The sequence below is a fragment of the Zootoca vivipara genome, chromosome 4, assembly GCF_963506605.1.
Source record: "Zootoca vivipara chromosome 4, rZooViv1.1, whole genome shotgun sequence".
NCBI classification, from domain to species: domain Eukaryota; kingdom Metazoa; phylum Chordata; class Lepidosauria; order Squamata; family Lacertidae; genus Zootoca; species Zootoca vivipara.
Genome location: NC_083279.1, coordinates 6,733,975 through 6,741,543, shown reverse-complemented (window position 1 = coordinate 6,741,543; position 7,569 = coordinate 6,733,975). Strand labels below are relative to the sequence as shown.

The window sequence follows — 7,569 nt, the reverse complement described above, 5'->3', positions numbered from 1 at the left end:
CTTCCCTGGCTGAAGACCGTTGTCTTGCTTTTGGTTCCCCCAAAGAGGGTGCAATAAAAACTCCTCCCCCGGCAGATGTAAGGGGGATTTTCTTTTGGCGCTGGGTGCTACAAGGAAAGTCTTTCCTGCGAGTTCGAGAACGGCCCGAGAGGGCCAAATGAGAATCAGTACATGCGACATTAAAAGCTTCCGGCTCACCCAATCTTTGTATCCACGAGAAGAAACAGAGAAAACTTAGGCCACACAAGAGCCTGGATGAGCTGGCTGTGTACAGCAGTTGTTTGATGGCTTTAGAAGTTTTCAAAGGGGGGGAGGATGAAATATGTCCACAGGCTGTCCCAGTAAATCTGGATTCGAGAGATCTGTCGTTAACCACAGAGCACTCCCACCCATCCCGAAAGGACTGGAATAACCAGCAATAAGTGGAAGATGACGTCCCGTCAGCAATTGCACAGGAAGAAGGAAACTACCTCAACTATTTTCTCAGCTTCTGTAGGATAGCATAGCACATTCGTAGGGATCCATAGGAGAGCAAGCAGATCCATGGGGAATTAGGTTTGGTGTTATGTGCTAAAACGTCTTCCTGCAGCCAAGGGAGGTTCAGCCCACATGACGAGAGAGGGGATCTCTAGATGCGGAAGCTCTCCTCTTTTCCATCAATGTGCTTGAGGCGCAGGTACACATCAGTGCCAATCCCCTGCATAGCCACCCAGATACTCGGCATAAGCACGGGAGGTCGGTAGTCCAAATCCAGACCCATACATGGGTCCCGACTGGGCGCTGTTCCCCATTTCCACCATGTTCCCAAAGAGGGTATTCATGTGGGGGTCCTGGGCGCTCGCTTCTGCTGTGGTGAAGTGGTAATCTGACACCTTCTCAACGTGGTCATGAGGAATTCCGGCACCTCAGTCTGAAATCCTTATGATCAGGTCAATGTCATTGTTGGCAATGGTGGTGGTGATATCCGGCACGTTGTAAGGGGTATCCAAGTGAGACTCCATCGTGGCTCTCATGGCATTCTTGAGCAGCTCTGGAAGGATGTAGTCAAGAGGCATCGGGATAAAAGGGAAGTGGGCAGCCACATGGCCATTGATCCGCACCCGGGGCGCGTTCCCGTACTTGTGCTCACAGAGACGCCTGGAAAAATCTACCCATTTCTCAATTATTTTCTTTTGAGACAAGCGGGTGCAGATGATCCCAACAAAGTCTGGCTTGTCTTCATGCAAGGCAACATGATGAGTGGCCAACATCCAGATGCCCAGGTGAGAGGTGAGGGTCTTGTCCAGGAAAGAACGGATCAGCTTCTCATCCTGTATGTGCTTCCGACATTCCCGCAAGCCCTCGGCCAGCAACGTCATCACGTCTTTGTGGTCGTCTAGGAGCTGCTGGACCAGTTTGCAATACTGGGCCTCTGACTCTTGGTCCTTGATCGGGGGAAATTCACTCAGTTTCTGGAATGCTCGGATGTAAAGCTCGTGCACATGAAGGATGGTGGGGTTGCACCCAATAATGAAGGGGAGACTCCGAAAGCCTTTGTTGCGATGAGCAATGCGGACGGGGAGTTTGTGGTGCAAGTAGCAGGCGCTTTTCAGCAGGTGGCTCCCATCTTGGGACCGTCCAGAATACAACATGGTGGTTGGAGTCAACTTCACAGTGGGCTTCTCGGCTGCGACGTCAATGGCCAACTGGTTGTAGAAGGAGGTAACGGTCTTGGATCGCTCGCGGGCCACTTTATGGTGCTGGTCAATGACCGAAGAGAGCCGGTACCGCAGGACCGAGGGGAAGGAGGGGAGAGCACAGGGAGCACGCCCCCCTGCTCCCCCCAGCTCCAGCATCAGCAATGTCTTCCACATCATTCTCTCTTCCGTAGGAACCTCAAGTAAACTTGGTTATCTTATGCCAACTTCCTTGCTCTACAGGGGCAGGTAGCTCCGTTTCCATCTCCTGCTGAAGCAGCTTGGGGTCCTTTTCCATATGGTGCTCCTGGGATCCCAAGGGGGGTTCAACGCCACAAAGAAGAAGAAGACGAGGAGGAGGAGGAGCAAAAGGAGGAGGAGGATAAGCAGCCGCTGCCCTCTTTTAATCCGGGTCCTTGGTCACATTTTATGGGGAAAAAGATGTAATGTACTCAGATCATTACTTCATGCAGCCTAATTCTGTGCTTCAAAATGAGTAAGTTCAGTTTATTTGTTTATTGGGTTGGTTGTTCTGAGATTTACCCAACTTCTCAACAATGCTTTTTAAGAAGCCTATAAACTATTATAAAATATAATAAAATTAATTTATAATCAGAGCACTATTAAGGTGATGGTGTATCTAAGCATAATAAACAGCAGAAAATCACAACACTACAAGCCTTGGTTATTAGCAATTCATCAGTATTGTGTCAAATGAAAGTTTTACCTTTTTTAAAAATAACAACAGTAAGCTAACAAGATGAGCCTATCTGAACAGAATCCTAAAGGAATGGAGCCACCACTAAGAAGACTCTGTTTTCATATGGAACCAGAACCCTCAGCCAACCCTCTGAAATTATCTTAGATCACAAAGGAGTGGATGGGGTGAGAAATATGGTGAAGCCATTCCTTCAGATAACCAAAGCCCAGATCATATAGAGATTTTTTAAAGCCGTAGTCAGTATTTTGAATTGTGCCCAGACACTAACTGGTTACAACAGGTGTAACTGGGGAAAGGCTTCTCTGCACCACTTGCATACCAAACATTAAGCCAAGTTTATCAGCACTGCTAGGCAGCAAGCCAACTCCTTTAGGGATGTTATGATCCCACCTGGAGCAGCACATTGACTTACTCCTAAACTGATTGGCCCACCTACAATCAGCACTCATCCAGACCACTGCCAGTTCTAGATAACTGTTCGCAGATTTCTCTGTTGTGCGCTCATCTCGCATTATTGGCCGAGGGAGCCGGCGTACAGCTTCCAGGTCATGTGGCCAGCATGACAAAGCAGCTTCTGGCAAACCAGAGCAGCACACGGAAACGCCGTTTACCTTCCCGCTGTAGCATTTTGACGTGCTTTCGAACTGCTAGATTGGCAGGAGCTGGGACCGAGCAACGGGAGCTCACCCCGTCACAGGGATTCGAGCCACCGACCTTCTGAACAGCAAGCCCTAGGCTCAGTGGCTTAACCCACAGCGCCACCTGGGTCCCTGATCTTTATTTCAGCTGAGTGCTGTCCATTTCGGATACCTGTGGCTATGTTAGCTAACAGGAACATGATAATGGTTTTACACCAAGATGCAAAATGTCTTCTATCATTAAATAAGATATTTTAGAGGGGGGAACCAATCTCCATGTCTTGCATGGTGCCATCTCCTTCAGTTTGAATGTCTATGGGACATATGTACAGAATGCCTGTACATTTTGAGATCATCTTTGATGAACTTTCTACTACAAGTGTTTATAGGTGGGAAAATGCACCAGAAGTCACTTTGTTGGTTTGGATAGGGGGCTGCTTCATTTCAGAAAAGACACTCTTTGCTTCAGATCCAAGGTTAAACCTCAGTTTGATTCATTCTTTTGAATCTTTGAGTGTCTTCCTATTGATTGTGATTGGGAACTGGCTATAACATTTTTTAAAAATGACTTAATTCGCTGAGAGGGAAGAATGGGCCCAAAATTAGATATATGGGAGTATGGTTTGAGGGTGTCCGTAAATAGTCTTTAAAGATTAAACTATTTTTAAGGAGATGCCCATAACTTTTTTTATTTTTGTAGTGGAAACGGGGGGGGGGGAATGCAGACATAGTAGTCCTTTCTGAGTGGGTGAAGCCAATCCAATTTCAGAAAAGTAAGTACAGATTTCTTTTCTGAAAAGAGATTTCAAATGTTAAGGCTTTTTATTTGTTTAGGGAATAGCCTATAACTTTTTTTTTTTTAAAAAAAATCTTTTTTGTTGAACTGGATTACATTTGCAAGTATAGCAGACCCTTTGGAAGAAATGAAGCATGTCAAATTTAGGAGAGATAGGTGCAATTCAAGTTGATCTGAGGGAGCGAACTTACCTTGTTACCTTTATCTCCACACATAAACTGCCTTGGGGACAACAGAAGCCTTGCCAGGCAATTGATGAATGGCACTTTATTGAAAAATAAGAGTATATACTAATGTAGTACCTGTGCACACTATAATACCAAGACTGTGTTTTTGTGTGATACAATCGAGAGATACACTAAACAAGGAACACAGGCAAAGAATCAAACTGATATTATACAATTACTGAGAGGCACACAGGCATACAAATATTTAACTTAAATAAAATGCAAACAGAGCCAGAACATGTGTGTCTCTGTGTGAAGGAAAGTCAGTTACCTAACAGTTGATGTTCAAAAGAGACACAAGGGATTGACTTTTATGAAAGAATGTGGGCTGTGATCTACTAACCCCTCCCATCAGTGCAAGGATTTCTGCTTGTCCAACAAGACTTCCTTCCCCACCCCCACCCCAATTGATTTTGGGGGGATGTGGGGAAGGAAAGAGGGAGAATAAGAATCACACACGGAAAAGCAACCAGCACTGGCTTCAGAATTCTTTTAGTGCTACTGTCCCTATGAAAATCAACTTGCAGCTTGCAACAGAGTACTGAAAACAGTAGAGCAGCTTTTGATATCTTACTTCAACATTGCCCCCAAAGTCCTATGATTGAAGAACCCTTGTAAAGTCATTCCCTGGTTGGAATCTGCTAGTGCAGGCATGTCCAACAGGTAGATCGTGATCTACCGGTAGATCACTGGACGTCTGCGGTAGATCACTGGTACAAGAAGAAGAAACGAAGAAGAAGAAGAGGAGGAGGAGGAGGAGTTTGGATTTGATATCCCGCTTTATCACTACCCGAAGGAGTCTCAAAGCGGTTAACATTTCCCTTTCCCTTCCTCCCCCAAAACAAACACTCTGTGAGGTGAGTGGGGCTGAGAGACTTCAAAGAAGTGTGACTAGCCCACGGTCACCCAGCAGCTGCATGTGGAGGAGCGGAGACGCGAACCCGGTTCACCAGATTACGAGTCTACCACTCCTAACCACTACACCACACTGGTAGATCATTGGCTCCCTCCAAAGAAGCTGAACAACTGTGGCTCCCTCCAAAAAAGCTCAACATTTTACCTCCTCCCTGAAAAAAACACTCAAGAACTTTAACCCGAACCCCTTCAAAATGGGCCTTCCTCCTTCTTATAAAAAGGTCAACAACTTTGACCTGAACCCCCCAAAAGGGGGTAGATCACTGGCAGTTTTTAACTCTGTGAGTAGATCACAGTCTCTTGGGAGTTGGCCACCCCTGTGCTAGTGCATGGAAACGGCAAGCCCTTCCTCCCCACCCCTCCAGCACTCTCCTTTTCTCATAGGGAACTGAAAACGATTTCAGCTATCAAATACTCTGCTCTTAGAGCAGGCTGTACTTGAGAAGTCTCAGGATTCTGCCTTATCCAGAACTTGAAGTCTACTCAGATGAAAAGCAAGGGGACCAGGGATCTCCAGCAGATTTCCACAGTGCCAATGACTCTGAGGAGCAACCAGACCTTGCTATCTCTGCCATAGGGCTTCAGGTTCCTACACCAGATACCTGGCTTCCTAGCCAGCTCTCAGACTGCCCTGTCTTCTCCAGGGCCACAGAAGCAAAGGAGGTGGCAAGCCAGGCCAAAGTGCCCAGCTAGCTGCACGTGAGGCTATGAGTCAGGGGAAGTCCATGGAAATGCTGGTCCAGATCAAGGCCTGACTGAGAGCCAGGGAGTGAGGCTCCAGCCCCTTTGTAAATGGACAGTCTGAGCTGCTTCACTGCTGAAGCAATGGCTCTCATCCTTCCTGGCTGGGGAAAATAGGTAGTTTTTCCCAGGTGGCGCTGTGGGTTAAACCACAGAGTCTAGGGCTTGCTGATCTGAAAGTCGGCGGTTCGAATCCCTGCAACGGGGTGAGCTCCCGTTGCTCGGTCCCAGCTCCTGCCCACCTAGCAGTTCGAAAGCACATCAAAGTGCAAGTAGATAAATAGGGACTGCTTTGGCGGGAAGGTAAACGGCGTTTCCGTGCGCTGCTCTGGTTCGCCAGAAGGAGCTTTGTCATGCTGGCCACATGACCCGGAAGCTGTCTGCGGACAAACGCCAGCTCCCTCGGCCTATAGAGCGAGATGAGCGCCGCAACCCCAGAGTCGGACACGACTGGACCTGATGGTCAGGGGCCCCTTTACTTTTAAGAAGGGCAAATGCTTTGATGCAACTTCATATTCAAAGGGAGTCTCAGTAAGAGCTAAGCAATGGCTAGTGCACCCCACAATAGTTACTGGGAAGTCTTATGAAAAGGCTAATAACAACCTTAATGAGCCTTGAAGCGAGACAGTTCTATTACCCTTTGCAAAATGCACAGCTTTCAGTCCATTTGGGGAACCTTTGAGACAGTACATCGCCACCATTATTTCTAACTTCAATCCTAGTAAGATATATTATATGCATGCTTCTATGGATGAAATTCAAAAGAAGTTACAAGTATTCTTGACAGTTGACAGTGTCTATGAAAATCATCCTTATAGCTAAAAGAGGCAAATATGGATTTATTTAATTAGAAAAAAAATCTCTGGATGTGAAGAATAATGTTTCAAAGAGATACTTAATATAAGCAGAAATGACTTTTCCTTCATGGAAAATTAAGTCCCCCCCCCCCTTTCTATTAGCATTTCAATTGAAAACATTTCCACTCATTTCCTTCTTAATGGAAGTATATAAATAGCAATAGCCATTAAGTACTGCATTTTTCGAAAAGATTTTTTTTTTACATTAAGAGCCTTAATAAAGTCTCAGAGGAGCAGCACAAACAGTGTACAAATGAAACAACTAATTTCAATCTCATTTAATATATATTGATTTTGTAAGGATTTGTTTTTATACCTGTTTTAAGCCTTTAGCATAGTTTTCCAGGTGGTGGTCGCCTTAAATAATAATAAAAATCCAGAGAGGATTACAATTTCATATGCACATCTGCATTAGGGGGATTTTCCAAAAGGCTTAAAGTTTGGAACATTATGAGCAATCAGGAGACTTTGAATTCACTGAGACACCTTTGAAAATGTTGTTCCATGGAATAGGTCTCCATGGGAGAGTTCCATTCTGGGACTAAATGTTTCAAATTTCTGCTAGAAATGCTCTTCTCACAAAAGTTAATTGTAAAATCTTCTATGGCTTAGTTTGCTTTCTTGCCTGAGGAGCCTGATCCTGTTGTTGTGAATGAATAGAACACAGAAGCTGTGGGAAATGAAATGATAACAACAGTGTGGAAGAATATATATATATCTGGCTCACTTCGCCTCACAATCTTATTCTGATCAGGTCCTAAAGTCACTTCCCCATAACTTGGTTGTTCTGGGGAAGCAGAGCTACTTCATCATCAACTGGTCTGTCTTGTGTTATAGCTGTGACCACACTGAGTGACATACAGGAAGCCCTTTATAAGTGGGGTAACAAATAAATTTACTTGGCCAGCTCCCAACCAATCTCAGAGAGAACATCTCTGGAGCCAGTTCCAGTTCTCTGACTTTTGGCTCAAATCCCCGCACTGAACACAAGGCTTCTT

At 45.5% G+C, this 7,569-nt stretch overlaps 1 pseudogene; it reads right to left on the bottom strand.

The window, feature by feature from the left end:
• Positions 1–309: 309 nt before the first annotated feature.
• Positions 310–1,972, bottom strand: LOC118085392 (3-methyl-2-oxobutanoate dehydrogenase [lipoamide] kinase, mitochondrial-like; annotated as a pseudogene).
• Positions 1,973–7,569: the final 5,597 nt, after the last annotated feature.